The sequence below is a fragment of the Zonotrichia leucophrys genome, chromosome 4 (assembly GCF_028769735.1).
Source record: "Zonotrichia leucophrys gambelii isolate GWCS_2022_RI chromosome 4, RI_Zleu_2.0, whole genome shotgun sequence".
Lineage (NCBI taxonomy): Eukaryota > Metazoa > Chordata > Aves > Passeriformes > Passerellidae > Zonotrichia > Zonotrichia leucophrys.
In genome coordinates this window covers 37599845-37624741 of record NC_088173.1, presented here as the reverse complement: position 1 = coordinate 37624741, position 24897 = coordinate 37599845, and the positions used below count along the sequence as shown (strand labels likewise).

General features: G+C 41.6%; 1 protein-coding gene across 3 annotated transcripts in view; it reads right to left on the bottom strand.

Moving 5' to 3' along the window:
* Positions 1 to 24897, bottom strand: part of ARHGAP24 (Rho GTPase activating protein 24) — a 246647-nt gene that overhangs the window by 174597 nt on the left and 47153 nt on the right. Inside the window, exon 1 of one of the 3 annotated variants that reach the window (XM_064711176.1) lies at positions 7854 to 8007. The exons of the other annotated variants lie outside the window; for them this stretch is intronic. The gene's annotated coding sequence lies outside the window, so the exon portion shown is untranslated. Of the gene's footprint in view, positions 1 to 7853; positions 8008 to 24897 lie in introns of those variants that run through there. 3 annotated transcript variants of the gene reach the window in all.

Below are 24897 nucleotides of genomic sequence, written 5' to 3'. Positions count from 1 at the left end.
AAAAGCAGTGAAGCTGTTAAGAAAGAAAGAAGTGAAGTCACGATCCCTGAAAGAGTTCAAGTAGTGGCTGGATGTGGAACTTAGTGCTGTGGTTTAGTCAGCACAGTGGATGGTGTTCAAAACTTGGACTCAATTATACTGGAGGTCTGTTCCAACCTAAATAGCTCTATGATTCTATGAAATTAATTAATAGTTGACTCATTGCAGGACAGAATCATCACAGTGAAAATAATAAAGGTCCTACGTTGATGTCAATTTTATTTTTATCCTGGCACATCCTACAACATTTGTAAAATATTCCCATGTTCAGAACTAGACTTATTTTTCCCAGCTGTCACATATGACAGGCAGGACAGGAAAGGATCTCCCTGCTCACTAAGCCCAACTTCTGAAACCTCCATGGAAGCCAGCAACATAGTTACACTCTGACAGAAAAAACATCATCAAAACAGCTATTTTAATATTTCCCCTCACCCCCAACACAGCAGTCACAAGGCATCCCAGGAACTCCTTACCCTGTTAGAATTTATTCTTTCATTGCAGCACACTCATGGACAGGCTACACCAATTTACTCCTTACGAGCTCAAAATACTTCTGTTCTCTCCCGGATGTTTACACATATTTATGTGTAGAGTCTAAGGCTGCTTTCTCATTTTCACAGAATACACAAAGCCAGGTCTGAGTTTCTCTAAAGAAAGAGGACTCGAGCACGGCTGGTGAAGTCTAGGCAGCAGCCATCACACACATACCAGGTTATGTGGAAAACTAAACAGCCCAAAAGCACCAGGTCTCATAGACTTACTGACAGATATTTATTGTTTTTCACAGGTTTTCATTGCTCAAAAACACTACTTACAACGTGTGCCTTCTCAGAGCTTCTTCCTGCTTACTCAGTTGTGAACCCCAAGAGAAAAACCCAACCTAAGAAAGCTGCTGGCATCAAGACATAGATGTCTATTTATAAAAATATACCTTTTCCTAAATATAATTTATTAAACATTTCTGGGGATGTGGTTAACAGATTCCAGTTTGAGCCTTGTATTCTCCTAGGAGGAGAAGGTGAAACCCCTTCATGATGGTGAAACCCCATTATGCACCAAATGTTAATAACATTTTACATTTCAATTAATTTATTGACTTCTAAAGAATTTTTACTTGAGCTGTAAAATTTTTACTTGAGCTGCTGCTTAAAATAGCACCTTCAAGACTTCCCATTGTCATACACCAGAACTGTATTTGCTTTTTTCAAAACAGGTCAACAAATGCATCTTACATATGAACAGAGTTAGTTCTCAATCTTGCAATCAGTTATTGACTGGGGGGTGTTTGCTATGATGTTTTCATTCCAAAATTTCACTTATAGCCACAGGGCAGAGCTCTGTCAGAACACGTTTTCTGACCAGTATGTTTCCTATTCACTTCTAAAATGAGCAAAATAGACATTGAAGTTGGGTCCATTTGAGTTCCAGCAGTGCTGTTAAGATTCCAAATTACCCCAAGCAGATTCTTACTCTCAAAGTCTATTTGCAGAGCTCCAATTTTAGGACACTTCCATTCAGCTCTGCAGAGCCTAAGCAGGCTTTGGACTTGGCAAACAAAGTAAGAATTCGCAGTCATTTTGAAAGAACGTAAATTACTATGTCCAAACTAAAAGGTACTGCATTTTCTCTCTTTCTCCAGGCAGGCCCTTTAACATTGCTGCCTTGGTTTGCTTACTTCTTAGGAGAAATTAAAAAAAGAAAAAAAGCCAAGAAAGAAGAAACATCTGTGGGAACAGCTGCACAAATACTGCAACTGCCAGAGGAATTATTTCTTTCTAGCATCCAGCATTTCTGGGTTTGTGTGTTGCAACACTTAGTAGTGGATAATCACAGTGACTATCCGTGCATGTGACACACAATTTTGATCTCCATCACAGACAAGAGGCAAGAGCTCAACACCAGCCCACCACAGACATACACACAGAGAAAAACAACTGGAAACCCAAACTCTTGCAAGAATTGTCTAGAGGCTCCACAACAAAAAAGCTTATACAGCAAGCAGGCTGCTTGCTCCAACTTCTGGACAATTAAAATTCCATGATAGCTAGTTTATAATTATAAGTACAGGTACAGCACAGCTTTTCCTTTCATCATTATCTCACCTTTAACAACAACACTAAGACCCCAAATTACTCAGAACACTTTCCAAGACAACACTCTGAAATAAGGCAATGATGTCACTAAATAAACAAGATTTCCAGAAGTCTGTCTTCATCTCCTAGATACACGTCTGTATTCACATACTTGTCTTTGAACTGCAGCAACCTGTTATGCTCCAACAGGAAGGATTAAAAATGAGTTTATCATATTCTGTGCTATATATTGATAACTGCACAATTCTTATTTCTCAGTCCCAGCCCAAGTAGGTAAAGCAAATATGATTAAAACTCCATTACAGTGATAACCAACTAAATTAAAGTCACTAGTTCTAAATACACACAGCAACAAGATCTTGAAGCTAGTGTAAAATGCACAGTTTGTTTAGGAGCTACTGAAACTTTTTTCCCCCTCCAAAATACTGAAAGAACAATCAATCAATATGGCCATGGAGGGAAGTCACCTCATCTAGCTGATCCACAGAGCAGGATTTGAAGAATGAGAAGCAAAGTTAATTGCCTGCAGCCTCTGCATCATTTTTCTTTCTCAAGAAACTCAAGAGGGGCCTTAAGCATACTTTAAGTCACCCTTGACTGTAGCACTCTCCCATTTGCTAAACAGTCATTTAGCACACTGGGATTGCTGCAGCACGGCAGCACTTGAGCTCCTTCATCTTCCACCTCTACACAGTCAGCTGTCAGGCTGGGTACACAGAAAAAGCCTTATCTGACCAGGATCCAGCAGGCTTCAGGGGGTCTGCTGCACTTGAATTGATATGATCCATTGTTATTTCTTCTCTAAATACTCATCCTGTAAGACCATGCCTACACATTCCTGCAGCACTGCCTGGAAACAAAATGGTGATGAATCTCTTTGCTTTCCATTTTCAAAGATGACAACTCGCTTTGCACCAGCAGCTCTTATCCTTCCTTGTATCCACACATTCCTAGCTGAAGAAGGCAGCCCCCCTTCATGATCTGCTGAGGTCATTCAGCTCCTTTTCATCAAGCCACAAACAAAATATCAGATCTTTTTTCGCTCCATATAAGTAATACTAAAATAACAGAGTCAGAACTGAACAAATGGATGGCTACAATGGGACAGAAAGAATTCATCCAGCCCAGCATCCCATCTCCAACTGTGACTGAAGCAAAACCTCAGGCAAGCAGGACAGCTAAGACAAGCAAGCAGCAATATTTTGGGCTAGCTATCCCTTAAAACTGGGTTTTCCTTTTACTAATCCCTACACTGCAAACACTTACTAATTAGACCTTACTTACATCTTGTGCACAGTATTACCTCCTTTGATTTGTTTTGAGCCTGCCACCATCACTCCTGGACACACCCTGGGACTTCTCTACTGAAAAATAAGGGAGGAAGAAGCAGTGTCTGTTTACCCTTTTCCTGCCACTTGTTAGTGAAGTTTCCTCAGTCATCTCATCTCCAGGCTGAAAAGTTTCCTCCTGCTGCACTGTTTTCTCACAGAAGCTGTGCTGTCCTTGACCATTCTTTTCATTCTTTTCAAGACCTTTTCCAGGTCCAACTAGAACCTTCCTCCCCTGATGTCACCTCCATCCTCCTTCCCATTTTTCTTAGCACAGCACAGCATGTGGTAGCTGGGGGAGGTCAAAGATACAGCTATAGAAAGGCAGCTTATGGAAAATCCAGGATGCTGTTGCCAGAGCTGAGGTCAAGTCAACCAAGCAAGGATTAACTGCAAGGCCACTTTCTCTGCATGCTGCAGGAGCAGCCTGCCTGCCCCTGGAAGGCAGTGAGCTCCCTCTGGATATCACTAACTGGGAGAACCAAACATGCTTTTTCTTTGATTAGCGTGGTCTGGGCCAAAATGTGTTGGCTATTTCCTTATTTTGAGCTATTTCCCTGTTTTGCAGGGAGGCAAATTGCTGGGTTTTACTAATGCTCCATGATTGTTCACTTTGACAGGCCAAGAATACCAGCCCACTTGAAATTTAAGTTCTGTTTCCTTTTCTTTGTTAACAAATTGCTGTTCTGAAAGCAAAGGTAAATGTGGGAAAAGAACCATGGGAACACACCAACTACTTCTTGGAAGTAACACACATGAAAAATTTGCTAAAAAGCTACTAATCATAATTGCCATTACACAAAATCGCACAAAACTCAGTACAGGAAAATGAAAGGCATTTCATGACAAGAAACTGTACACTTGGCCAAGGAATTCCACATGTGCTGAGGTTCGTCTCATTGAGCAATGGAGCATGAGAGCCCCCCAAACTAACAAGCACAACAGTAAACAATACAAGTTTGTTAAAGTTAAAAGCAACGAGCCTGTGTGTTCCTGCAAGACCCTTGGCTTGATGGTGCATGACATTTTCATTAGAAAAGCCCAACGAAACTCGAGCTGAGCCAAGCAGACAAAATTAATTCAAACATTTAACAGATAAGTCAAAGACCATGACCGTAAACAAAAAAAGCACCACGCCACAGGTGGCTCCGAGTCTCCAAGCAATTATCTTATTTTGCAGTGTAACCAACAACTCGGAAGAAAAATGAAGAAAAAAAAAAAGATCATGACTGCAAAGTTGTGCAGGTGACAAATACCAAAGTGACAAATTACAAAGAGGAAAGGCCACTGACAGCCAGCCGTCTGTCTGTCTGTCTGTGCACCAGTCTGTGTCTCCTTGTTCAGCAGGTGCTCAACTTGGGGAGAACTGACAGCACCCAAGAGCATCTTCTCTGGAAGCCATTTCAAAAAGTGTTGGAAGAGAGAAAAGGAGAAGAAAATGAAGCAATTAAGAAACTGTATTTTCCACTTATAAAAAAAGAAGGTAAAGAAAAAAACAGTAACTCTAGAGAAAGCAGAAATTTGGACAGAGAAAGCTATTAAATGTACAAAGAGCTAATAAGAACCAGAGCTAACAAAGCTGGTGGTCAAAAACACACAGTAAAGATGACTGATGATAATTACACCAAGTTAATATATTGTAGAGTCTATCAAAAGTCTTTGTTGGCAAAACAGGGTATTATTCACAACTAAATATGATCTAGTTTATAATGGAAGTTAATCAAGGCCTATTACGGTTTATTCTGGATCCATAATCAATTAAATACAAAATCAATTTACAGCTTCACTCCAGTGCTTACCATATCCACTTTCATCACCCAAATGTAACTGGCAAAATGGTGAAATGGAAGGAAAGAGTCAGGAAACATACAAGAAGCTGCTATGCTGCTGAAGCACATCCATCTTTGACATGCCTAGCATTTTCATGTATTTTTGAGTGCTTGCAATTAAAAAACCTACAACCTAATCAACATTTTTCTAAATAAATGCAGGCAACAACTATAAAAAACAATGCTAACTTGAAATCCTTCCTTTAGCATAATAATAGAAATTAACACACTAAATCCTACCTCTCACACTTTCTACATGAAGCAAGAGAATCTAAACTGGAAATTTGGCTTCTTTTGTCTTTTTAAGTTTCTCCCAAGACTGGCAGCAGAGTAGCAAGTGTCATTAAAAGCTGTGTGTTTCTTTATCATCCAACACTATCAGGCACTTACCTTACCTGGAGTCTTGGACGTAACAGAATGCCAAGTTCCAGACTTGGAACTGTACCAGATACACTCCTGCCATGTTTCTCTTGGTTTACAACACCAAGGCAACCTTTTGTTTTCCTCCCTGGCTGAAAGCTAACATACATTCATCCTCAAATCAGTGTACAACACAAATGACACCCCAATATGATGAATTATCACACTCTGTTCCAGGAGATTATTTTAAAATAAAAGTGTATCGAGCATTCCCTCTGCCCAGTATAGAGAAAGCCAGTTAATAGCTCCAGGAATGAAACATACCTCCAAAGGCCATCAGATCACAATAAACACAAAAAAAGTCTACACAGAAGACAGTTAAAGTTAGCAGATGCAAAACACTTCTAACTACCCACCATGAATTTCAGCTAGTTGGTTTTTTTCTCCTTCTGCCTGGTGTGCTTTATAACAAAACACCAAAATTTTGAATCAAGCAGCAAGATGTGACTGTGTGCTACAGCTGCACAGGGAGGTCACAGAGAGTTTTGATTCTGGCTGCTTCTGAAGAGATGACCTTATCAGAACTTCAAATTATTACCTGGTCCATGTCTTAAAGGGATCCTGATTTCTGTCTTTCTAAACTCCATCTTCAGAAAAATGAACCTAGTTACACAACCACTAATAGAAGTGATCTATGAACCACTCTGCAAACCCAGGAGAGGTACACGTCAAAGGAACAACCCAGAGCCTCCCTCTCACCTGACCCCAGCAGCACATTGCCCCAAAAACACAAAAGAAGTCATGCCTTCCACACTAAACCATGTTTTCAGTTGAATTTTCTACATGGCTTTACATTTTTTACTTAATTACCATGTTGTTTGCTGGGATTTTTTTTTGTTTGATTTGGCATTTTTGGCAGGGGCATCCCCTTTATTCCAGACTAGACTTTTAGTGTTTGATGAAACTGACTAGGTTAAGTAAAGAACAGGAGAAGAAAAATGCAGCTGAGAGACAGGACAACAATGAAAGAAGAGGCAGTCTAATAACTTTAGATACCATGCACAAGGAAACAAGCTTTAGGCACATTTATTTTTAACATTAAGTTACTATCACGCACAAGAAGATGCCTTTTGCAATAACAAAACCTGCCACAACATGAAAATTTCATGGGACTGGAGACAGGCACTTGACTCTCAATCCTTCCTTCTCTCTACCCCTGCCTGTCTTCTGTGACTATGAAATTACACTTAAATGATTATTAGCCAGGACAAGATATTGTGCTCCTTGTACTGCTCAGTCCCACTCCCATAATTCTTACCTCAGGAGGAATCCTGAGTGTACAGAATTTACTGTCACCTCCTAGGTACAGAACTACTGTGCAACAGAAGAACTTACCAGCATCTTAATACCCACTGATCTAAGAGTTATCACCATCCTCTCTCAGCAACCATGCTAGTGGACAAACAGAATTCAGCTTAACATTAGATAAATTCTGTGTTATGAAGACACTGTGCTACAGAGTAAATTTCTTATTTCTGCCTATACAGGAAAAAGGTACCCATCCAAAAAAACCCCACTGTTTACTTCCAATCATCTGTTGCAGAAATGTTTATAGCATCAAACATTAATTATTTAATACTCTCCACCCTGTTGGAAGAAGCAAACTCCCAAACTAACAACATACATACATATTGCTGCGAAGGAAGATAGAGACAAATATTACCTTCAATTTCCTTCCCAGGGAAGGAAAAAGACAACACAACTACTCCCTTGTGTTGAAAAGAAATCCCCTCAGAGGCTCTAAAGATCCATGGAAGACTGTAGTCACTAAAGAGTTAGGCAAAGGGCTCATTTCAAAGTCTGTCCCAATGAGGACCTTATCTATCAAATCCTTCAGCAAATACTTATGTAGAAGGAAGAAGATTTTAACACAACCATTACAAAACTGCAGAAAGCACAAAGGGATTTGATTTATATTCCAGTCAACAAGTAGTCAGATGACACACTCAGCCTGTACCCCTGAAACCAACAACACTGGATCCTGTTAGGAGGCATTTAGCACTAAGAAACAACAGCACAGCAGAACACTGAAAGATGCCCGCACACAGACGGAGAGCAGACGAGAACAGCCGGCTCACACATACTCAGCGGTGCCCGGTCCGACAGAGCCCGGTTCCGAGCCCGGTCCCGGCGGTACTCACCCGGCGCTGCCCGCCCTCACGCAGGGCCGCCCCGCTGCCCCATACACGCGGCGGCGGCTCGGGGCACGCTCGGCACCGCCTGATTCCAGCCCGGCTGCGCTCACAAGTTTCTCCTCCTGCCCCCTCCTCCCTCAGCCGCTCAGGCGACCTGTGCGCAGGCGGGGCTGCCGCCAGCAGCACCAGCACCATCCCACGGGGGCTGCCGCGCTGCCCCGGGCGCCGTGTGAGGGTGATGGATAATGTGCGATGTGCCGTGTGCGCCGGCCGAGGGGCCGGGGCGGCCCGTAGGACCAGCCCCCGCGGTTCAGGTTTCACGGGCAGCTGGCAGCCCCGGGGCGCGCCGCCGGAGGAACGCGCCTGCTTTCCCAGACGCTCTGGGAATGCCAGCGCCGGGACACCCGCCGGGAGCCGTCCGGGCTCCCTGCTGTCCCCCTAACCCTGCCACGCTCTAAGGGGACGGCCCGAGATCCTGCGCAGAGTTTTGCCGCCCCCTCTGCTTTCTCCTTTGTGCCTGTGGTGCAGCTTTAGGCGACTGAACACAGTCGGAGCAGCCCCGGCTCATCCACTTCCAACAGCACCTCTGCAACTCAGCGCGGCTTAGCGCGGCTTAGCTCTCTGAAAAACACACTGTGTGATTTTACCCATCCGTGGACCCGCACAACGAGGGTCCAAAGGCCCAGCTCTGACTCAAGTGCACAGCAGAAATCTGGGAATTAGGACGGAAACTGCAGCCCTGGTTGGGTTTCGGGAGCTGCTGTCCGCCCCGTGGATGGCAGGAGTGATGCCTGCTCCCGGGTGACTCAGGGCTGCACTCTGCTTGTCTCCATCCTGAGGGCAGTGAATGACATGGAACCCCGTCCTCCCTTCTGCCACACCGCAGTATTGGTTTTGGTGGAAACAGCCTTCCTCAGAAAACCCTAGGTGCTGTGTTTCCTGGTCTCCTCTTTCAGATCCTCATCACGAGACAAAAAGCAGTTTCTAATGCAATACCACCATGAGATCATAGGAAAAAAATTACTAATAATGATAGCTGAAGGGGGCACATCATCACATTTTGAAGCCCAAGTAGGGTTCAGCTGACTGTACGCCTTAACAACAAATTCTTGCACAGTTTCAGTTACATGTACCAGGCATGTGACATTCCTCTAATGACTGGAGCTGGAAGATCTGTAGAAACCAGAAAATTGTTTTCCATGAGAATCTCAGTATCTGATGAGTGCAACTTGGACAAATGTAGACCCACTCCCACCGACTTCCCTCTGATGACCCATTTCTCACAATTCTGTGTTTGCTGGTTCCAGCTCCACCCAATGTGAAAGCGCTAAAAAATCCTCAGTATCACAAGAATAGGTACAACCTTTTGAAAGCAATCAGTTTTCTGATTTATTCTTCAGATTTATCAGGTTTTTCAATAGATGATGTCTGAAGAATATTTACGCAGTGTAGCAGGTGGCATGTCATAGCTTGCAGCAGTGATAAATGGGGTACCACTGCACTGGAGAAGCTTCTACTTTTAACAGAAACAAAATAATTCAGGTACCTGGTTACCCATACTAAATCAAACCTCTGAACTCTGCTTGTCACTAATGAAGCAGGAAGGGCTGGGGCCTGCTGCAGTATCACTACATTTAGTAGTAGGGGCATACTACTAAAGGGGAATACCCAAGACACTTTCCTCAGCTTCCCAGCTTTTCATGAGATAACCAGCCAGAAAAGAGAGCTAAGCAAGCCATTAAGCATGAGGGCTGGTCCCTGCTCCTGGCTCTGGAAAAGAAATCCACAGAGACAAAGCAAGGAGGAGGCAGAGCAAGCTCATTGCTGTGATCTCCCTGCCAAATGGAGAGATTTGGCTAACAGAGGTCCTCAGCATCTGGAACAGCATGCTGCACTCCACCAAAATTCAGCTTGTCCCAGGAGCCATAGCAGTTTGAAGAAACCACTGAGTCTTGCTGACTCTTTGCCAATGTAATTTTTTAAGAATAAACAGGGTGTATAATACATGGCTGCTCAGGAAGAGAAAATAAACGTGCACAAACTTTAGATGGCGAGGAGGACAGAATTAAACACATGCACAGCAGGATACCTATGCTGGCCTTCAGTTTGCTTGGCTGCCAAATTCAGGCTCAGAAGGAGAACAGCCAGAATGACACACTAGAAAAAGCATTTTTTAGTGGGCTGGAAAGGCTTCCACCATCAAGGACCATGCCTGGTCAAATGAGGGGCCTGTATGTATGGCAGCCTCACTTTATGAGTCACATTTATCAACATTATACAAAAATTTAACCCAGGCACTTCTGCAAGTTTTATCTTTGCAGCTCTGCCTTTATCTGAACAACAGCCATATTAAGACACAAGACCTCTTGTTTAAATTATAGGAAATTACTGTTCTGTTACTGTGCTGTTCTCTTAAGAGAGAAGTAACCCCAGGGAAATTTCTAGCTACTGTAGAGAAAGGAGAGTGGCACAATGCACTTCCTAGGCACAGGGACACACAGGAAGCGAGCTGCAGGGCAAACTGGAACTGCTGGCTGCAGCACTGGGTAAACACTGAGCAAACCCCCTGGGCCTGTGCCAGACCTGCTCCTGCAGGCTGCTCACAGCCTTGTGCCCACAATGCAGGTGCTTTCAAGAGCTGAGCTGCAGAGCCACTCATGTCCTTGAACAACTGCACATGTGAAGTCTGGCTATCAGTACAAAATTGCAAACAATGACAATGAGGAGGCTCTTTGTAATCAACTTTCCTTCCTTACTTGGCTTATGGGCGCCCACTTTCTCTTGTTCTATCTCTCTGTTTATGGTTTGCTAGCTGGTACCCTTCTAAAGTTGAGGTTTAGAGCATAAACTGGTTCGTATTTGCAGTTTTAGGGGCATTGAAATTCTTCAGCTTGACCTCTCTTTTTTATACATGCATCTTTTTTACACATGCATCATCAATATCCAGTCATTCACTAGCTGTGTTAGGAAAAAAACAGTAGGAGCAGGCCTATAACGGGAAAGAGCTTATCCAACTCTGCACAATTTAAGGCAAAGAAAAGCCTGTTTTGGTGCCAGTAGGTATCAGCTCATGTCAGAACTGCTTTGATATAACTCCTTAGATACCAAACCTAAGAGTGAGGCACTTCAAAGGCTTGACCTTTGCATGGCAGGGAGCTGAGATTTTGAATCTTTGCCTCTGGAAGCATAACACATTGGTTTTTTCCAGAACACTTAATGACAAAAACTAGAAACACTTTACCAATCAAACAGGAAGGAGGAAATCTGCATTTCTCATAGTTTGGCCCTGCTCAGGCATGGAATACCCCTAGCCAAGTGCAAGCAGTTCCAAAGGTAATCCCCCTGCTCTGGGCAAACATGTTCCTAAGGCAAGTGTCCATATAAACATACATATACACAGTCTTTGGAACTCAACTTCTCTACAGACATCTGTGCAGTCTGGTGAGCAAAGTGGGCAAAAGTCTAAGCAAGCAGGAAAAACACCACTTTTTTTCAATGGAACTAAACCCAGAAGGCATCTGCTGCCCCTGTTGTCTAATAACAACAGAGAAGACTATACTAAATTCACTTTACATTTCAGGAAATATCTTCTCATCCAATTCTCACTGGTTATGTTCTTCAATAGAACAAGCTGGATAGTCGCTTCCTATTCTCATTTTCATAGAAATCAATTCACCTTATTAACTCAGAGACAAACTCTGTCATATTTCCTCAGTGCCTGGATTACTTTGGAAGAGGCATTATTTTTTTTAACACTAGTGTTTTAACTTTTGTTGGATATTTTTGAGTACTGGCTTACCACGATTTCCTTTGTTTATCCGATGGTACAGCTGACAATAAGCAAAGAATTGCAATTTCAAAGAGCAAGTGTCATCAAAATTTAAGGCCACAAGGTAGAAAACACAACTACAGCTCGCTGAATAAATATACTCCTCTATCATTAGTCCTCAGCAAGAAAAGGACAAGCCACACTCAGAATTAAGAGACAGCACCCAGAATAGTGGCTTAAATCTTTACTGTTTCCCTAGGGAGAGATCCTGAAAGATGTTTCACAAATGAGTAAAGCTGCTTACACTGACAGCCATAAAGCACACACATGCAAGGCCTCAGAGACAGGGCCAAAACCTTGCATGTTGAAAATGGTTTGAAAAGTGTTAACTTCTTCCTTCCACATACAGGCAACTTCTACTCCAAGTTATCCAGAATGTTTGAATAACTTCTGGGTCTTCAAATCTATCAAAAACCTAGCTGTCCAGCTGAGAATCATTTTATCTCAAATAACCCGTGGGCATCCTGCCATTTACACATCCACTTCCCCAAGTGAAGTAAACTATTCCTTACCAGATTGTAGATTTTTCTGCTTTTCCTGCCTTATAACTTGCTCCATCCCTGTGCTTGGCAACTGAACCTGACATACAACAATAGCTGCACTCAATATCATAATTCCTAGCTACATGTTCTGTTTTGCAGTCTGAATAACTGGGACTAATGTGGGACTCTTAAGATGTGTGTGTCATACATCAAATCCTAAGAAATTGTGATAATACTCTTTCTCAAAAAAACAAAAAAAGGCTTTTCATCACTTCTCTCTTTCTCTTTCTGTGCAGATGCTCGGAGTAACCTCGTGTTTAGGTTGGATGTCAGTATTCAGCAGAGAATTTCTCCTCCTCTTGTAAGAGTCCAAACAATTTTATCTGGTCTACTTCCTTCAAGTTCAGATTGTTGAGTCTAGAGTTGTACTAAAATTGTTATGTAAAACAAAGCAAGGTTATTCTGGACACACAGAAGGAAGCTGATTCCCCTGTGTCCTGACTGAGGAAAAGAAAGTCACCCATGTAATATGTGCTTCAAATTATACTATTTCCTTAGAACTGAGAAAGCATTAGAAGGCACAGAATAGAGCTTCAGGAGATAAAGTGATGATAAAAGGTGGCAAATGGATGCAGAAATGTAGAAACAAGACAAGCAAGATCAGGAACATCAACACAAGGCTTTAAAACTAATGTTTTTGTTAAAGCACTCACTCACTACAAGACTTGACTCTTTCACAAGGCTGTTGCCAGGATCTCAGATTAGATTACACCACTTGGCTTTAATTTCCTAAACATCTTCCAGTTTTTCTCCAAGATTACTTTGGAATTAGTCCTTACTAGTATAAACATACTATTCTTTCCCAGCTATAAAACAAGTTTCATTTAGACTCACAGGACAGGCAGATGGTAACTGACCTTTTGTTTTTGCAGAAGCACAAAACACAAGCAAATATACCCTTACCTGCTGCCATCCATTGCAGGAAGAAATAAAAATAAAAAACCCTTCCTAATGTAGTCAATTCCATCAGTGAATCGTGATTTACTATTATGGGACACAGCTCAAAGCAGCAATTTCTGGATAGTTTAGAACTCAAAGTTCTAAACAGGACCGTTTAGAACTGAAATTTTTACTTCTGTTCTTTTCTATATAGAGTAAAACCCTCAAATATACAAATATAATATGTGTTTTCTTCCAAATTTGACAATGGGCATTTTGCAGAGTAATTGGTGCTGTGCAAAAATAACATTGAGTTTTTTTAAAGTAAGCTAAAAAACTCCAAATAATGGGATTTTCCTAGAAGCTGAAATTCACATGGAAATAAAGGGGGTTTTGCCTGTACCTTTTGGGAACACTGACATTGCAAAACAAGATTTCTTCCCCTTAAAAATTAACATCTACCCTTATATTCTGCTATGCATTACAGAAAACTCCTTGGTTTTCTATTTAGCAGCTGGAGCAGCCTAGATGAAATTAGCAAACCCAAAAATACCGGGTGCCAGAGTTGATTTTTGGTGATGTACTTAAAAAGTATATACACAAGAATGCAAGCAGAACTTAATTTAGACTTAGGTTCCTGCTATGTGATGTTTAAATGTGCAGTCTCACCTTCTACTCAAAGATGCAAACTCTGAGCAACTTCACTCTCATAAGCAACATAGCAGCAGCTGCAGTAGAAAACTAGTAGGAAAAAAGCAGTAGAAAGTAAGCAGTAGGGGGAAAAAAACCCAAAGTCCTCAGAGGAGTTTACCATTGGCCAAGCAATCTTCTCAAGTCACTGAGAAGTGCATGTTCCTCATCAACAGTAAACAGGAGCTCCAGTTTTTGTGGGCTCTCAATAGGCTGGATGGAAAACCAGAAACAGCCACCCCATAAAGCAGCAGTACATTTACAAGGGAAAAACAGCAGCCCACAGCGAACCTGCAATAACACACAGGGATGACTGCATCAAATGTGATGAATTTTACAGTTAAGGCAGCAGGTAAAGAATTCAGAAAACCCTAAACAATGGAATTATGTGCCACTGGGTCTGTGCTTTGCAATTCCCATGATTTCTAACAAACTGTCTGCATGCCCTGTGCAGGGGACACTCATTCACCTGTCAAGGCTGATCTCTGAGGAGAAATATGAAAACATCACAGAGCACATCCTCCTCAGGCAACCATGTTCTCCTTCCTGTGCTTTCTTGTAACAAAAAGCCTGTGTAAAATGCACAGGTACAGTTATTGCACAAGGCACAATTTGTGTCTGTTTAAAAACACTCAAGTCCATATCTATCACAGCAATTACTTCTGCTGACAGCTGCAGCCAGACATCACCCTCTGAGTCAGTCACTGCTACATTAGATCAGTAAAGAACAAGCACAGAGGGGGAGGAAGTCAGTGTCTCAAAAAATTTGCACTAGGAAATGTCTAGGTATTTTTTTTTAGTTGAGAAAACCAATAGACCATTGCATTATATTTTAGCCTGGGGGTATGTGAGGAAGGGGATCTAACAAAATCCATGTTTAACCCCAGCACAGATTCTCAGAGGTCAGTCCCAACCTCTTGGACTTAAGTTCTGAAGTGACAAGCCCCACTGCATGAACTGCATCATTTAAGGTGCAAAGGGCAATAGAGGTAAGATGAACATGACCAGAACAAAAAAACAAGAGAGCAAGAGCTGGAGACAATTGTTACCCAATTTGCCAAGAAAACACTCTCCTGCACAAGGCAACAGGCTTAGTCACCAGGGAGAAATTAGAAATTTTGCTCTAGAAGACTTGGATGAGGCAGTAAAAAAACTCACAAATGGCTTTTTGGGTCAGCTTTCATTAGGGAGCAAAAGCAAGAGTGATGGAAACAAATTACTCTGTTCCGTATTACCAAAGCATTATTTTGAAGAGTGATTCAAAAAGGAGCACTGAAATATCTTGAATTAATCCAATAAAGTTGCTGTGTCAAGACTGCTACTATCAGGACTTGCACAAGGCCTTAAAAACAGAGCATACCATTTCCCAGATTGTGGAAATGTCACATTTTCTCAGACATTCTTCCAGGTGGAGGTATCCCTTCTAGCATTACTGCATCATCATGAGAGCAACAGTCACAGCCTGGGTGTCTTGATATATTATACTTGCACAAAATCTGGACCTCCTATCACCAACACACTGTATATCAGGGGAACCTCAGTCCTTTGGTAAATCCACAGATTATTTTCTTGTAGGACATTGCCTTCAATATCTATATTCTGCAATAATTTAAGTGTGATCCTGGAATATCCATCAGCACTTCCTTCAAGGACAGATGCAAGTAGGCTGTGTCAGTGGCTGAATAACACCCAGAATCTTACTACTGCATCAAATGTTTCCTGATAAGTTATTTCCTACACCTCTGAATAGCTTACCCTCGCAGTGTGCCATTGACTAATATATCATGATGTGTTAACATTACTGATTGGCATCTGTAGAGCACAGAATTTATTTCATCAAAATCCTTCCAGGAGACTCACCATTTCTGTGTTATGATGCATTCTTATTTCCCTAGCACTGAGCATGCTTTTATTAAGGTTGCTTTCTTTGTTTGCTATTTAAAGTTTTCTTTTATTGGTGATATCAGGAACTGTCTGTACTTCTTTCAACCATGTATTAAGGCATATCTCTGCAGTTAGTGAGTTAGGCATCCAAGGAAAAAATTGGTTAAGAATTTTTCAGTGCCTCACCACAACATTGATCACTTGGACTTGGTTGTCTAGTGCTTTGGCTCCACTGTGGTCCTGACTAGAAGAAACTGAAATAAAAGTTCTAGTGATTACAGCTCAGGTGCCTTTTGCTAGTGGGCAGTTTGTTTCCTAGACCTCACTAGCAGTTCTTGCTGCACTTCATCTTTAATGCGTGCTGCATTGTTTTGCGGTACTGTAAATCTGACCAGAGACTTACAGAGTGAAGCCAAAAGGTGAGCTCTATCACTGGAAAAGATAGGACACAATCCCATTCATATTTGTAGATCGCTGACCCCAATTATTTTCATGGTAAGCTTGGTTACCCTGAAGTGCTGGGAAGTCGAGCACTCAGAGCTGCAGCAGTGTTTGCCATTCCTTATCATGCATTTCACAGGAGCTACAGCAAGGAAAGCCTGAGGATATCCCAATTACAGCCTTCCAGTTCCAACAGGTGATTCAAGTGACAGATAGTTCTAGCAACTGATTAAGCTTTAACAGAAAGCACAGCAGTCCAAAGTCATTTCTCTCCCTTTCTTTTGGATGTATCCTGAGGCAGGACTGACAGATAGACTTCCATCTCAAACAGTGGCATTTACTTCAAACTACTAGAGAGAGTTCTTAAGCCATTTGATTTTAATAGCAAAAGTAAGGCTTTTACCTTTAGAGTCAAAAAAGCCCCATTTGCCACTCAGCACACTCCCTTTGGATCAGGCATAAATAGGAACCTCTTTCAGCTATCCCATACATAAAAGCCATCCTAGTGACTGTCCATTCTTCTCCCACACACAAGCTGTTTTCAAGGTCAGTCAATTGACTCCAGGTACTTCTGAGATGTATTTTATGCCTTCCAGGTGCTTAATAAAAACCTTTCAGCAGGAAAAAACCCTCAACTAGCTCTTGGGTTTCTCTTGCAATACCATTGTCATCTGTTCTTTTTCCCTTTAGAAAAAGAAGAGATCCTCTTCCCCTCTTCATCAAGGCCTTTTACCCAAGAATAACCCTGCCAACAAGAACAGGATTTTTACATTTGAATGTTTTAAATGAATGTTCTGCTTGCCACAGAGGTCTATCTTAAGCCCCAATTGCAATTTTCTCAACATGATACAAAATAGATGCAGTGAGTGGAGGTGATGCCATGAGCAGAGGCTACATGAAATCAGAGAGTCAAATGAAGCAACCTGACTGGATACCTAATCATGGCAATAAGGGCTGCTGCACTCATCTCCACATGCCTCATTTAGTTTTATGAGTATTTTCCAGAACCTAATGTATGCCTGATGACCCGTGTACTCAAAGTTTTTAATTCCAGAGATTTTATCAAAGTGTCATGGCAAACGACCTCCTCTCCTCTAGGCAAGCAGCCACAGAAACGAAATGGGTCACTTCTTGTAACAATGAGGCAATTAAGGCTATTGCTTCTAGATTAAAAAATGCTTCCCTTCCTTAATTACTAGAAATAATGCTTTAAAATCACAACAAAGTGGGGATTCCTACTTCATGCAGTATAATCCAGGACAGATGACAAACAGAAGCCTCATTTTTTGGCCCTGCTATTTCATCGTGCAATTTAACCTGGTGAATTCTGTATTAAATACATATATAAAGGACCTGGCATACAGGCTATGTTGGGTTTTTTCCTTTTAATTTACTCTCATTTTTGCAGTACATACTGCAAGCACTGTGGTTACTGCTTGGCCCTCACAAGCAAGCATCAACAATCAACACTTGCTGCTCCCCAGCTTCTTCAGTGCTGTGGAAGAAAGCTCCTGTGGCAAACAACCAGATCCAAAAATGGCAAAACTGAGATCACACTTGTTATCTCCAAAATTAAGAAACTCACAGCTGCTCCCAGAAGGGCTTGGTCATGCAGTGTTTCTCATTGTGAGGGAAGCTGAAACCTTTCACTCCTTGAAGACAGGAGATTTCTAAGCCAACACACAATTCCAGCATTTAGATTCTACAGCTAAGGCTGAAAAACAGGAAAGCGATCTGGCAGAGGCTCCCAGTGATTCACACCTGCCTCACACTGTGCATAACTGTCTGTACCAGGTATGGGAGAACAAAAACTAATGGATAAGAATGAATTCTAAATCCCAAAAGCTAGCAAGTGAGACTAAGCAACCAGGTAAATGATACTAAGCAGAAATTACACTTCAGAAAGAACCTTCGGGTTTCCTTTCCTTATCTGTCTGATCACCCCTGCAACCTCATTTGTCTCTCTCCATCCTCTATCTTTGCTTCTAGATGTCTGGTTTTCTCCATTTAGGGAGAAGCAGTTTTCAAAGACTTTTAGGCAGCAGCAAACAGAAATTGTCCATGTACAAGGAGACCTGCAAGAAGCATTTTCCATGCAAATGATGGCTGATAGAGGAAGTAGCATCATATGCCTCATCTACACAAAGCCTTTAACATCATATGCCTTATCTACACCAAGCCTTTCACAGGAAATTCCAAGCACTAACAAGTTAAAGGCTTCTCCTCTTTTTAACTTTTCATCCTGGTAACTCTTTCCCCCTGCCCCAGGCTAGGATGCCACAATAAAGGGCCTCGAGGCTGCATTTTGTGAATCTCTGAGGTAAAACTTCTGCCATCAACCACAAATAAATGACAGACTATCCCTGTAAGTGACAGAGAAGCTGTGGGATGATAATACTTACTGAGCCCTATTTCACCCAATTTCCCCTTGTCCAGCCAAGCCCCCATCACCCCTCTAATTGTGATCAAACAATACAGACTGTGGAGTAGGAAGAGAATGTAATTGGTTACACAAGGAAAGAAACTTTCTGAGGAACCGGCTCACACTGCATCTACCATTAAGCGCACAGTGGGATTCCAATCCCTTTCAGAGAGGCTGCCAAAATCCTTGCCAGCTCTCAGCCAGAACCAAGCTGTCAAACACAGACCAGGGCTTTGTAGCAACCCGAGCCTTCCTGCTTGCCAGACCTTGGGGACCAGAAGCAACAGAAAATGCAATAGTCTTGTGACTGGCTTCCCTGCCCCTCCTAGCAAATGGCTACACTGCTAACGTGGTAACAGAGCTGAAAAATTCAGGGTAGGAAAATGCATCCCAGACTGTAAAACCATTCCTACCTGATGCTTGCATACAAGTCATGCATAGTCAATCCTGTAACTGGAATATTTCAGCAAAACTGGATGCTAAAAAAAACCCCAAACAAAAAACTACTGTTACTTCTCCCCCTTCAAAAAAAAACCCCTGTAATTGTGGTTTTGGGAACTTAGGGATACTGCAGTGGTAATGTCCCGTTAATTTCTTTTCTTCAGCCTACCTGGCAAGTCTCAAAAATGAGACAGATGTCATGAGAGGTATAAACAGAGAGCAGGATCCAGCCCAAAAAAAGCAGTGAGCTAGGGGCCTTGAGATTTGAGTTCTAGTCCAAGTTTCTGCCAGCCAAGCAGATCTGGGAAACCCATGCTGCTATTCTATGTCTTTCTCCTTCCTCCCCCACTTCTAACACATCTGTTTCAACTTAAGCTCTCCAGGACAATGACTCTCTATTGCTACAATGCCCGTCATGTCGTGCTTCCATTAGGAAGCAACAAAAACCTTATATGCATAATATGACTATAGGATACCCAGGCTTAGTTCTCAAAGATTCTGGCACAGGATTTTATTTTCTGTATTTTCTGCTGCAGGGAAACAGGATGAAGTCACCCACTCATTGCACTGGAAGCAAAGTAAAGAGGAATTTGGACTGTGAATCCCATCTCAACAGATCAGGCAACTCATCTTCAAGTAACTGTATAGAGCACAAGTAAATAATGCCTTGCCAACTTTTACCCAGACCATAAAAATCAGAGACAACTCATTTTTTTTCCATATTTGGTGGTATGTAGATGGCCTGGAAAGGGGAAGTAAAATGTAACGCAGCATTGGTCTCACTTTGTGGGGTAAACAGTCTCAAAAGCGCAAATGAGAAGTGGACTCAGTAACTAAACTCCTTCAAAGCCTATGTACCAGCTAAATGCTGCAGGAGGACAATAAAAAAACCCTACTGAAATGCACCAGTGCTTCACTGACCTACCTGTGGGCATCTACCTGCAGCAATACGCTGATTATTAAAATGATATTGGCAAAAGGGACATGGGAAGGGGCTCCCAAAGAGGAAATGGATGTCCACAGCACAGATCAGGGTTTAGAGGAGAAAGCAGAATCATTTTACTGCTGCTCAGTCAGATATGCACTGCTAGACAGGCCTACTATCTCCTGCCAAAATGCACTGCACTGTTGTTGCTTTAATACTACTTTAAAAATGTTTTAAATCACTTTTTCCATCACCCTGTCTCCAATGAACTCAAAGGTTAAGTGCTCTCGCACACCACCTGCAGACCTTTCTCTGTAGCAGGAAATGTTTCTATTAATTACACTGAACATGTGTCATCATCAGGATAAGAAATACAGGACTGGTAAAGAGAATAACTGAGAGGGTGAATTATAAGCTTTGGCTTCATATGATGAAGTAGCAAAGCAAAAATCTAACACAAGTGAATCACAGTTGATTTTAGTAAAATGTAATTACATTAATCAGTTAGACATTTCCTGGGGAAGAAAAAGCAAACCAAACTACAGTGACATCACAGAGGATGAAAATCTTTTTAGCAGAATGAGGGAAGAGCTTTTTGTCCTTGCTTTACCTTTGTCACTCAAAGCTGAAAAGACAGCCATTAGCATTCACATTACCAGGTACAGTCCACAGGAAAACTTCACCAGATCATAAGGCAAACTCACCAGATCTTTACCCTGTAATACACTGTTAGATAATTTTAATCCACAGTCTCATTTTGCAAGTATTTTGTGAGTGCTCCTTGGTGGTACAGGCCGAGACATCAATAATTCTGTGAGTTGTTTTTGTGAAAATTATTGCCAAATAAGAACTGTTCATATTCTTTGCAGACTGAAAGCAAGCATGCATTTTATATTGGCTGTTCACTTTTAATGGAAAATGCAAACGTTTTGTGTATGAAATGATGTATGACACATTTTGTTATGAACATGGAGTGAGATGCAGCCAGTGATAACTGTGACAGAATGCAATGGACAGGAAAGAGATAACCTGGATAGAAAAGTGAACAATTTAATTGACTTTTAAATAGATTGGCTTCTGAAATGCTGTAATTTCCTAATATGGGCAGGATGGCCACAATTCAATATCCAATTCTGTTTCCAGATTTTTTAGGAAGGATTGATTTGCTTTGGGTACTTTTGCTTAGCAGCTTTCCTGTCAAATAAAAAGGTTTTTATTTCACTGACAAGAACAGAATGGAAAGACTCCAGTGGTTTGAGGCAGTTGAGGGGTTGGGTTTTTTCAGAGGTGCTTGTCAAGCCCGAGGAAAAGACATTACTGTAATATCACACAATAAATTCTGAGAGATTTCTAAATATATTTCAAGGCCCGATTTTCAATTTCCATGAAGCGTATAAACTAAACTAGAAACGGGGAGGTTTTAGTGACATGATAAAGCATTCAGACATGGTCTGGTGGCTTACAATGTCACCTGGATCTTTTCAATATTTGTTTTTTCCTTCACACCTCTCTTCAAACTCTTTCTCTGTAGTTCCCATTTTTCTTTCCTAAAATTACAGATTTCCAGCATTAAAGCAGCAATCCCAGGAAACCACCTAAGTCACTGATACAACGTACATACCTAAAGCCCCTTAAAATCTTCATCACACACCATTTTTTCTAAGACTCAAGATTTCCAAATTCTTCTCACCCTCCTTTTATCAAACCCAAGATTGCCAGGCCAATCTGAGATGTTTAGGGCAGTTGGTTCCTGCCTTTTTCCACACAACTCATGCTTCTAGCATGTAAGATCACTTATCTAAGTATTTTACCATTTCTGCCTTGTGAAATAAATCTAGTGATCAAGCAAAAAGGACAAGAGCACTGAAATGGACCTAAGCGAAAAGCTATGCCTCAATGATCAGGTGTATTGATGAAAAGAATACTTGTTGTCTAAAACAGTTATTTTTATTCAGGCTGTCCCCACAAGGAGCCATACCAAACTTCACCACTTGAACAAGTCCAAACAACAAGGAATCCTAGATCAAAATGGCCATTTCATAGCCTCAAGCACATTTCCAACACTTAATTGATATCTCTGAACCTGCAACAAAAATATATTCTTTTCCAGCATGTCAAGCAAAGCCAGCTGTTTGCTTCATCAGCACAGGTCAGCACTAGTTAGCACTCAGCTGCCAAGCATGAACACGTTTGATGTTGATTTCAGTGGTACAAACTGTGCATAAGTCTCCCATTTCTGTCATAGAGTACAGAATGCCTCATTAAATGAGAGCACACACCAGTGACAAATACAGCCTGAGGTGCTGAAAAAGCTCACACCAAAGTTTCCCTTTCTATCACTAGAAAGAGGTCGCTCCCAGCTCCACACATGACTGAGTTTTTCAGATCCATCAATTCAGCAAATTACTGGTGTGTAAGGGCATTTAAATTCAGCCACACACAAGTCAAAGTAAAAAACTACAATTAACTCTTAAGCAAATAAAAAACATGTCCTCATTTTCATCTAGTGTCCGGTTATCTCGGCTGTTTGAGGGGCCTGGAAAGGCCCGAGGTGGCCTTGGGGCAGCCCGCGTATCGAAGGACGAGAAGAGGCTTCAGTTCTTCTTTCGGTTTTTATGTTTATTAATTGTTTATCTAAAAGATGTTCTTTCAGCCGAACAGAGATCTGCTCAGCAGTCAGCCATGAGCACACTGTCTGCCCTCCGGGGCAGCCACGTATCTTTATACCCATTGTTACGTGTACAATATTTATCATTTTTCCCCAATACCATTTATTCTTATAACTCGGTGCACTTTCAGTAATAACCAATCCGAAAGTGCCACCATCACCAAAGAAGATGGAGGAGAAGAAGAAGAAGAAGGAGGACAGGACACACCCCAATTCCTCCATCTTACTTCTCTAAACCCCCCTGTACATAAATCCTAAACCCTGTTTCTCACCCTCTAATTAACTAATCCCTTCACCATTCACCCCGGTGAAGCCCTCATCCTTGTCGTCTCCTGTGTAGGACCAAAGTCCAGCCACCAGACACTTCTGGCAACATTCCAGGACTCCCGAGCCCCCCAAGGTGGTCTCGGTGGCTCAGCACCTCAGGACTGAGATCCTGAGATCCAACAATCTAGGATCCTTTTTCTTTTTATTTTCATGATTCTTCGTGCAAGTGCAGAGTGTTCTGTGTACCTCAGCTTTGTCACAGACATAACACATTACTTGATCACAATCTCCTGTTTATGTTGCCAGTGGTGAACTAGTTAAAGCACAAGTCTAAGGTTTGACAGTGGGGACTGATGACAGCTCTGTCATTGTTGTCAAACTATAAAGCCCTCAACAGTTTGCAGTAGAGTGAAATTAAGTAGACAGTGACTTCCTTCTGTGCTGTTCCATTGTTCATTTTCCTCTGGACTATCCCTCTCTGTTTCTTACCCTTCTAGAATCTCCTCAGGACATGATAGAAAGTCATAGTACATATTTAAATAGCTACTGCAATTATTTCACTACCAGGAGGATGGAAAAATAAGAGAAAGGCTGAATCCATGCTGCTGAACTTCTCTTGATGGTGGTGTTCTTTTTAAATGGAACCTTGCCCTACAGTAGCATCTGTGTTTCATCTCCCCTTGCTCAACTTCTTTGAAGTGTGGCTTTCCTTAGGGAATTTTTTGCTTAGAATACAGTAATACAGTGGGAGCACTAGCATGCAGACGTTTCTTGCAAGAATTGTTTGCTGGAAAAAAGCACTGGAGTATGTTTTATGGTCCTGCAAACCATTGGGACCACAGCACCATCAGAGCTGGTCCAAACTGAGCACAAGGTAATAATTAGCATCTCACAGCAACTCTACAAAGCATGAAATTAAAATTTGGATAACGAAGAGCAAAGATTGGAATCGATCCGCTGTCCAGAGTCTGGAAATGTCTGAATCAAATCATGGTGTTGCTCCATGGTCTCTAAATTCTTCAGAATTGTAGCATTTCAATGATGCTTTTAGCTACAACTGACATTAATTTGGAGGTTTTTTGTTTGACTTTTTTTTGTGATTTTTCAACTGCACTATGAAGGAGTAAATGTGACAACTATACAGCATGAGAGAGTTCTGGTAACAGATTACCACAATTTGCATTGTCACAGGACCATAACAAATTTCCAGATTTCTTTGTGATCAAACCCACAGCAACTGTATTTGTCCTTACAGCAGCCATGTTAAGTGCTAACCTTCCAAAAATTCACCCATACCCATCACCATATCATGTTTTCCTCTGTGGCAACATCTAAAAGACCAAAAAATAAAAGGTCTTGTAAGGTTTCTGTCAACTATTTTTCGCTTCTTCAAAAGCATTATAAGAATTTTTTTTCCTCTTCAGCCGAGTGAACTGAGCCACAAGGGCTGAAATGTTCAAGTCCACACATAAAAAAAGAAAATACATGTCATGATTAAAAGAAACCAGACTTGGTTCTTTGTTATAACTCCTAGTCATTACTCTACTTTATCCCTTTAATTATTTGGTGTTTCTTCATCTAAGCCTGTTAGAGAAGCTAAGCTAGATGTAGCACACTTAATTAAAGCTGAGTTTCAGCATTCAGCTCTTTTCTATCTGGAATTGCCATTATGAGACTCTTGTTGGCCAAATAAGAATGCAAATGTTCTCTTAAATACAGAGCCGGTGATGAACTAAGAAATGTCCCTCTCACTAAAGATGCAGCCATCTCACTTAGCATTTCAGGTCACTGAAATCACTTGGAGGGAACTTCCTGAAAGAATAGCCCTAGATTTACAGTGACTAAAGAGAAGCTGATGCTTTAAGTGTTGAAAGGAGGTGTGCAAATATTAGATGATTGTAAATCCGCTTAAGAAAGTGTAAGGCTGTCAAGGCCAACTGTTGCAAGGCATTACTCATTTATACAACCTAACAGCTCAGCATTCCTCCTGAATGCAATAGCCACCCTGTCAACACAGGCAGTGGATTCTGTTGCTACAGACACATGGAAAAGTCAGCTGTAA